Here is a 7,021-nt window from a genome sequence, read left to right as displayed (position 1 = left end):
ACAGATCTGTCCTACTGCAGCAGACATACAGTATACACCACACCTGCAGTCCCCTTCCCAGTAGGGTGCAACAGAGCTGTCCTACTGCAGCAGACATACAGTATACACCACACCTGCAGTCCCCTTCCCAGTAGGGTGCAACAGAGCTGTCCTACTGCAGCAGAGTACAGTTGTTCGTAGTAAAACGTGTCAGAACACAGGATGCAGCACTAGAGGGGGGCTGTACTGTACATGTAGCAGAAATACTCCAGATTTACCACCCAGATTAGTCATTGAAGCAACAGCCAGAGTCGTCATTGAAGCGTTTCACTATGTGTCAGAAGTGCAGCACTGTAAACTTCCTTTGACAATTAAATAATGCAATAACGGGGTGTCCCATTTTGGTCTGTTGTCTCGGTGTTGGACTGAACATAAACCATCAGGTGGTCTGTTGTCTCGGTGATGGACTGAACATAAACCATCAGGTGGTCTGTTGTCTCGGTGATGGACTGAACATAAACCATCAGGTGGTCTGTTGTCTCGGTGTTGGACTGAACATAAACCATCAGGTGGTCTGTTGTCTCGGTGTTGGACTGAACATAAACCATCAGGTGGTCTGTTGTCTCGGTGTTGGACTGAACATAAACCATCAGGTGGTCTGTTGTCTCGGTGTTGGACTGAACATAAACCATCAGGTGGTCTGTTGTCTCGGTGTTGGACTGAACATAAACCATCAGGTGGTCTGTTGTCTCGGTGTTGGACTGAACATAAACCATCAGGTGGTCTGTTGTCTCGGTGTTGGACTGAACATAAACCATCAGGTGGTCTGTTGTCTCGGTGTTGGATTGAACATAAACCATCAGGTGGTCTGTTGTCTCGGTGATGGACTGAACATAAACCATCAGGTGGTCTGTTGTCTCGGTGTTGGACTGAACATAAACCATCAGGTGGTCTGTTGTCTCGGTGTTGGACTGAACATAAACCATCAGGTGGTCTGTTGTCTCAGTGTTGGACTGAACATAAACCATCAGGTGGTCTGTTGTCTCGGTGTTGGACTGAACATAAACCATCAGGTGGTCTGTTGTCTCGGTGTTGGACTGAACATAAACCATCAGGTGGTCTGTTGTCTCGGTGTTGGACTGAACATAAACCATCAGGTGGTCTGTTGTCTCGGTGTTGGACTGAACATAAACCATCAGGTGGTCTGTTGTCTCGGTGTTGGACTGAACATAAACCATCAGGTGGTCTGTTGTCTCGGTGTTGGACTGAACATAAACCATCAGGTGGTCTGTTGTCTCGGTGATGGACTGAACATAAACCATCAGGTGGTCTGTTGTCTCGGTGTTGGACGGAACATAAACCATGAGGTGGTCTGTTGTCTCGGTGTTGGACTGAACATAAACCATCAGGTGGTCTGTTGTCTCGGTGTTGGACTGAACATAAACCATCAGGTGGTCTGTTGTCTCGGTGTTGGACTGAACATAAACCATCAGGTGGTCTGTTGTCTCGGTGTTGGACGGAACATAAACCATCAGTTGTTTCACTACTCATTACAATGAACAGTAAAGGAGTTCACGTTTACTTATTCATGTTCCCAGTAACTCACAGAAGACTCCGTACTGTTGACTTTGACCAGTGTATGAGAATAAAAGGGAGGAGTAATATTTACTCATCCAGTCGGTAGTATATACCACTATGTGGACGATGGGAATAAGGGAAATGAAGGCATGATGATCCATCCCTCTGGCCTTACTGTCAGCGTGTTGTGACGCATATCTTTTTGGAAAAGCAGCACAAAGTGACACATATAAATCTCTACCTGTGAGTCAATAAGGTCCTGGAACAGAGAAGAGGATCAGAGAGACACCCTTTGCTCATTGCAGAACGTCCTTTCTTCATACTGGACATTGATGAGACCCTGATGAAGACAGCTTGCTGTTGTAATGTTGGATAATAAAGTATTGCATCGGTACTTCTAGAGTACGCAGCTTTTACTAGTCTTTTGAAACATTCTGCATATATTATCTTGTATAACCGAATGTACCGGAATGTACCGTTCCACCTTTTGTGAATAATATTTTTTCCGTAAGGTACAATAACGTGATACGTTATCTTTTGTGATGAAATGTACCGTTCCACTTCGTGTTCATTACATATTTCCTTAATATTGATACACTACATAGTCTGCCCAAACATACTGTTACAACTTTTGTTACTGTTTCCATAACATCCATTTCTGAGATACATTATGTAGTGTGATCAATTTTTACAGTCTTTACAGAGTGATCGAAATTTAAAGGCAATGTTCCCGCTTCAGCCGAGACTGTATTAACGGTCTGTTCCAGACAGACGACAGTTAGAGACTGTATTCACAGTTTGTTCCAGACAGACGATAGTTAGAGACTGTATTCACGGTCTGTTCCAGACAGACGATAGTTAGAGACTGTATTCACAGTTTGTTCCAGACAGACGATAGTTAGAGACTGTATTCAAGGTGTGTTCCAGACAGACGATAGTTAGAGACTGTATTCACAGTTTGTTCCAGACAGACGATAGTTAGAGACTGTATTCACAGTTTGTTCCAGACAGACGATAGTTAGAGACTGTATTCAAGGTGTGTTCCAGACAGACGATAGTTAGAGACTGTATTCACAGTTTGTTCCAGACAGACGATAGTTAGAGACTGTATTCACGGTGTGTTCCAGACAGACGATAGTTAGAGACTGTATTCACGGTCTGTTCCAGACAGATGATAGTTAGAGACTGTATTCACGGTCTGTTCCAGACAGACGATAGTTAGAGACTGTATTCACAGTTTGTTCCAGACAGACGATAGTTAGAGACTGTATTCACGGTCTGTTCCAGACAGATGATAGTTAGAGACTGTATTCACAGTTTGTTCCAGACAGACGATAGTTAGAGACTGTATTCACGGTCTGTTCCAGACAGATGATAGTTAGAGACTGTATTCACAGTTTGTTCCAGACAGACGATAGTTAGAGACTGTATTCACGGTGTGTTCCAGACAGACGATAGTTAGAGACTGTATTCACGGTCTGTTCCAGACAGATGATAGTTAGAGACTGTATTCACGGTCTGTTCCAGACAGACGATAGTTAGAGACTGTATTCACAGTTTGTTCCAGACAGATGATAGTTAGAGACTGTATTCACGGTCTGTTCCAGACAGATGATAGTTAGAGACTGTATTCACAGTTTGTTCCAGACAGACGATAGTTAGAGACTGTATTCACGGTCTGTTCCAGACAGATGATAGTTAGAGACTGTATTCACGGTCTGTTCCAGACAGACGATAGTTAGAGACTGTATTCACGGTCTGTTCCAGACAGATGATAGTTAGAGACTGCATTCACAGTCTGTTCCAGACAGACGATAGTTAGAGACTGTATTCACGGTCTGTTCCAGACAGATGATAGTTAGAGACTGTATTCACGGTCTGTTCCAGACAGACGATAGTTAGAGACTGTATTCACGGTCTGTTCCAGACAGACGATAGTTAAAGACTGTATTCACGGTCTGTTCCAGACAGATGATAGTTAGAGACTGTATTCACGGTCTGTTCCAGACAGACGATAGTTAGAGACTGTATTCACAGTCTGTTCCAGACAGACGATAGTTAGAGACTGTATTCACGGTCTGTTCCAGACAGATGATAGTTAGAGACTGTATTCACGGTCTGTTCCAGACAGACGATAGTTAGAGACTGTATTCACGGTCTGTTCCAGACAGATGATAGTTAGAGACTGTATTCACGGTCTGTTCCAGACAGACGATAGTTAGAGACTGTATTCACGGTCTGTTCCAGACAGACGATAGTTAGAGACTGTATTCACGGTCTGTTCCAGACAGACAATAGTTAGAGACTGTATTCACGGTGTGTTCCAGACAGACGATAGTTAGAGACTGTATTCGCTGTCTGTTCCAGACAGACGATAGTTAGAGACTGTATTCACGGTCTGTTCCAGACAGACGACAGTTCCAATAAACCCTCCAGGTTAGCTGATTATAGGGTGCTATGTAAAGTTCATACTCTCTTGACTCTGGTCATTCTTGGTTTCACACGTAACACAAGGCATGTGCCGTACAGGCCCCAGGGGTCTACTGGCGGGCGATGTGGTGAAACGTCCTGGAACTGTTACAAGTAGTGGCGGTGTTCTGAGAAACAGGAAGTGTCTGTTCTGTTGACCTACCAGTAAACCTACTGGAACCAGTGAGCAGAAATAGGAGGTGCACCTGCACGTGTATAATCACCACTTCCCTCTGAAAAATGCATTTCCCCAAAGGGTTTGGTGACAAACTTGATACTAAATTGTCCCAATGTTCTCACTAGAACAGAATTTAATATTTTTTCATTGTTTTCCGGTGGCAGCATGTGACAAACATGTGAAGTCATACTTACTGTAACTTTAACACAATGATCTATTGTAGGTCGGCATCTGGAAATGAGATGAAACCATTATTGACACTACTATGAGTCATTAAATATGAGATGAAACCATTATTGACACTACTATGCGTCATTAATGGCATCGATGGAGAGAGGGGGGCAGAGAGGGGAGGGGCAGAGAGAGGGGGGCAGAGAGAGAGGGACAGAGAGGAGGGGCAGAGAGAGAGAGGGACACAGAGAGAGAAGGACAGAGACAGGAGGGGCAGAGAGAGATACACAGAGACAGGAGGGGCAGAGAGAGAGAGGGACACAGAGAGAGAAGGACAGAGACAGGAGGGGCAGAGAGAGAGAGATACACAGAGACAGGAGGGGCAGAGAGAGAGAGGGACACAGAGAGAGAAGGACAGAGACAGGAGGGGCAGAGAGAGAGATACACAGAGACAGGAGGGGTAGAGAGAGAGAGAGGGACAGAGAGAAAGAGGAACAAAGAGAGGAGGGGCAGCGAGAGAGAGGGACAGAGTGAGAGAGAGGGACAGAGAGATAGAGGCACAGAGAGATGAGTGGCAGAGAGAGGGACAGAGAGAGGGACAGAGAGAGAGAGGGACAAAGAGAAGAAGGATAGAGAGAGAGACAGAGAGAGAAGGGGCAGAGAGAGGAGTGGCAGAGAGAGAGGGACGAAAAGAGAGAGAGGAGGGGCTGAGAGAGAGAGACAGAGAGAGAGATGGACATAGAGAAATCGGGACAGAGAGAGGAGGGGCAGAGAGAGGAGGGACAGAGAGAGGATGGACAGAGAGAGAGGGACAGAGAGAGGAGGGACAGAGAGAGGAGGAGCAGAGAGAGAGGGACAGAGAGAGGAGGGGCAGAGAGAGAAGAACAGAGAGAGAGAGAGAGGGACAGAGAGAGAGGGGCAGAGAGAGAGAGAGAGAGAGAGAGAGAGAGACAGCAACACAATTAGACGCAACCATATCATGAGAAAACAAAAATATAATTACTTGACACATTGGAAAGAATTACCAAAAAAACTGAGCAAACTAGAATGCTATTTGGCGCTAAGCAGAATACCTGACCACTGTGACTGACCCAAGATTAAGGAAAGATTTGACTATGTACAGACTCAGTGAGCACAGCGTTGCTATTGAAAGAGGCTGCCGTAGGCAGACAGGGCTCTCAAGAGAAGACAGGCAATGTGCACACTGCCCCATTTTCATAAACTCCCATATCTATTGGGTGAAATGCCACAGTGTGCAATCACAGTAGCAAGATATGTGACCTGTTGCCACGAGAAAAGGACAACCAGTGAAGAAGAAACACATATTTAAGTTAATTTATTTTCCCTTATGAACTTCTATTTTCCCTATTTGCACGTTATACCATTGTATATAGAGATAATATGACGTTTGAAATGTCTCTATTCCTTTGGAACGTTTGTGAGTGTAATGTTCACTGTTTCCCACATTTCCCATGACAATAAAGCCCATAAAATAGAGAGAGAGAGAGAGAGAGAGAGAGAGAGAGAGAGAGAGAGAGAGAGAGAGAGAGAGAGAGAGAGAAGGGCAATAATAGAGCCATAGGCAGAGACAGTTAAGCGAGACACAGAGAGAGAGAGAGAGAGAGAGAGAGAGAGAGAGAGAGAGAGAGAGAGAGAGAGACAGAGACAGAGAGAGAGAGAGAGAGAGCTTGTGGGGGGCAGCCAGTCTGTATTTAAGTTTCCTTCCTCAGAACCTTCATATACTAAACACACTGTATGAGTCAGCCCAGTAAAACCTGTCCTTCAGTGACCTGTGAGCTCATTCCTGTAAACTGTGACCACTCTGCTCCACCGAGTTAGAAACCATATTCAACAAGTCAAGTATTCAACACATATTCATCAGGTCCCGTCTGTCGTCCCTTTTGCATTCTCTGTGATTTGTTACCAAGCAGCATTATGGGTCGTCTTTTTTCTCCACACAGAGCTATCACTGTGTTCCACTTGCTATGAGTCAGTTTAGTGCGTGTGAATGCCGGTCCTGTTCCACTGGAGAGTCGTTTTAAAATGTGTATTTTTTTACACCCTTTGTCAGTGTATTATAGTACTAATGATTGAGAGTTCAGAGAGACCAGGCTCTGTGGGATATGTGGGGGTCCTTTTACAAAACTGACATATTTAGTTTATTTTGAAGGCTAAGAAAGACTGCAGCGGTTTTTAAATATCTGTAAATGTTGGCAAATCTTAAATAATCTCTCTGCTAAGAGGCATTGTAATGTTTTCCATCAACATTCCTGGAACTGAGAAGCCTTGCCTCTTTTGGAACTCTCCTTTTAAACAGACAAGCGTTTACAGGATCACAGTGTTCCCATAGCGACCAAGTGTGAACGCCGGGAACCCTTACTTTCCCATTTCATTTGCCTGCTGTATTTTCTGAAATGGTATGCAGGGGTTCTAGCGTCACATGTGAAATGGTTACTCCTCCATTCATATCATTAAACTGTGTGACAAAGAGTCAAAATAATATGAATTAGAATATGGACGAAGCAGCTCTAATGCCTTCTATAAGCACTCTGGCAAAATGAGTCCAGAATGTGTAGGATAGTAGACGTGTGAATTGCTGTAGCCAAAAAGAACAGGACGAAAGCTTTGACTCATAGATAATAAAGC

The sequence above is a fragment of the Oncorhynchus mykiss genome, chromosome 13, assembly GCF_013265735.2.
Source record: "Oncorhynchus mykiss isolate Arlee chromosome 13, USDA_OmykA_1.1, whole genome shotgun sequence".
NCBI classification, from domain to species: Eukaryota; Metazoa; Chordata; class Actinopteri; order Salmoniformes; family Salmonidae; genus Oncorhynchus; species Oncorhynchus mykiss.
The sequence above is the reverse complement of the archived record's forward strand: the minus strand, read 5'-3'. Positions refer to the sequence as shown.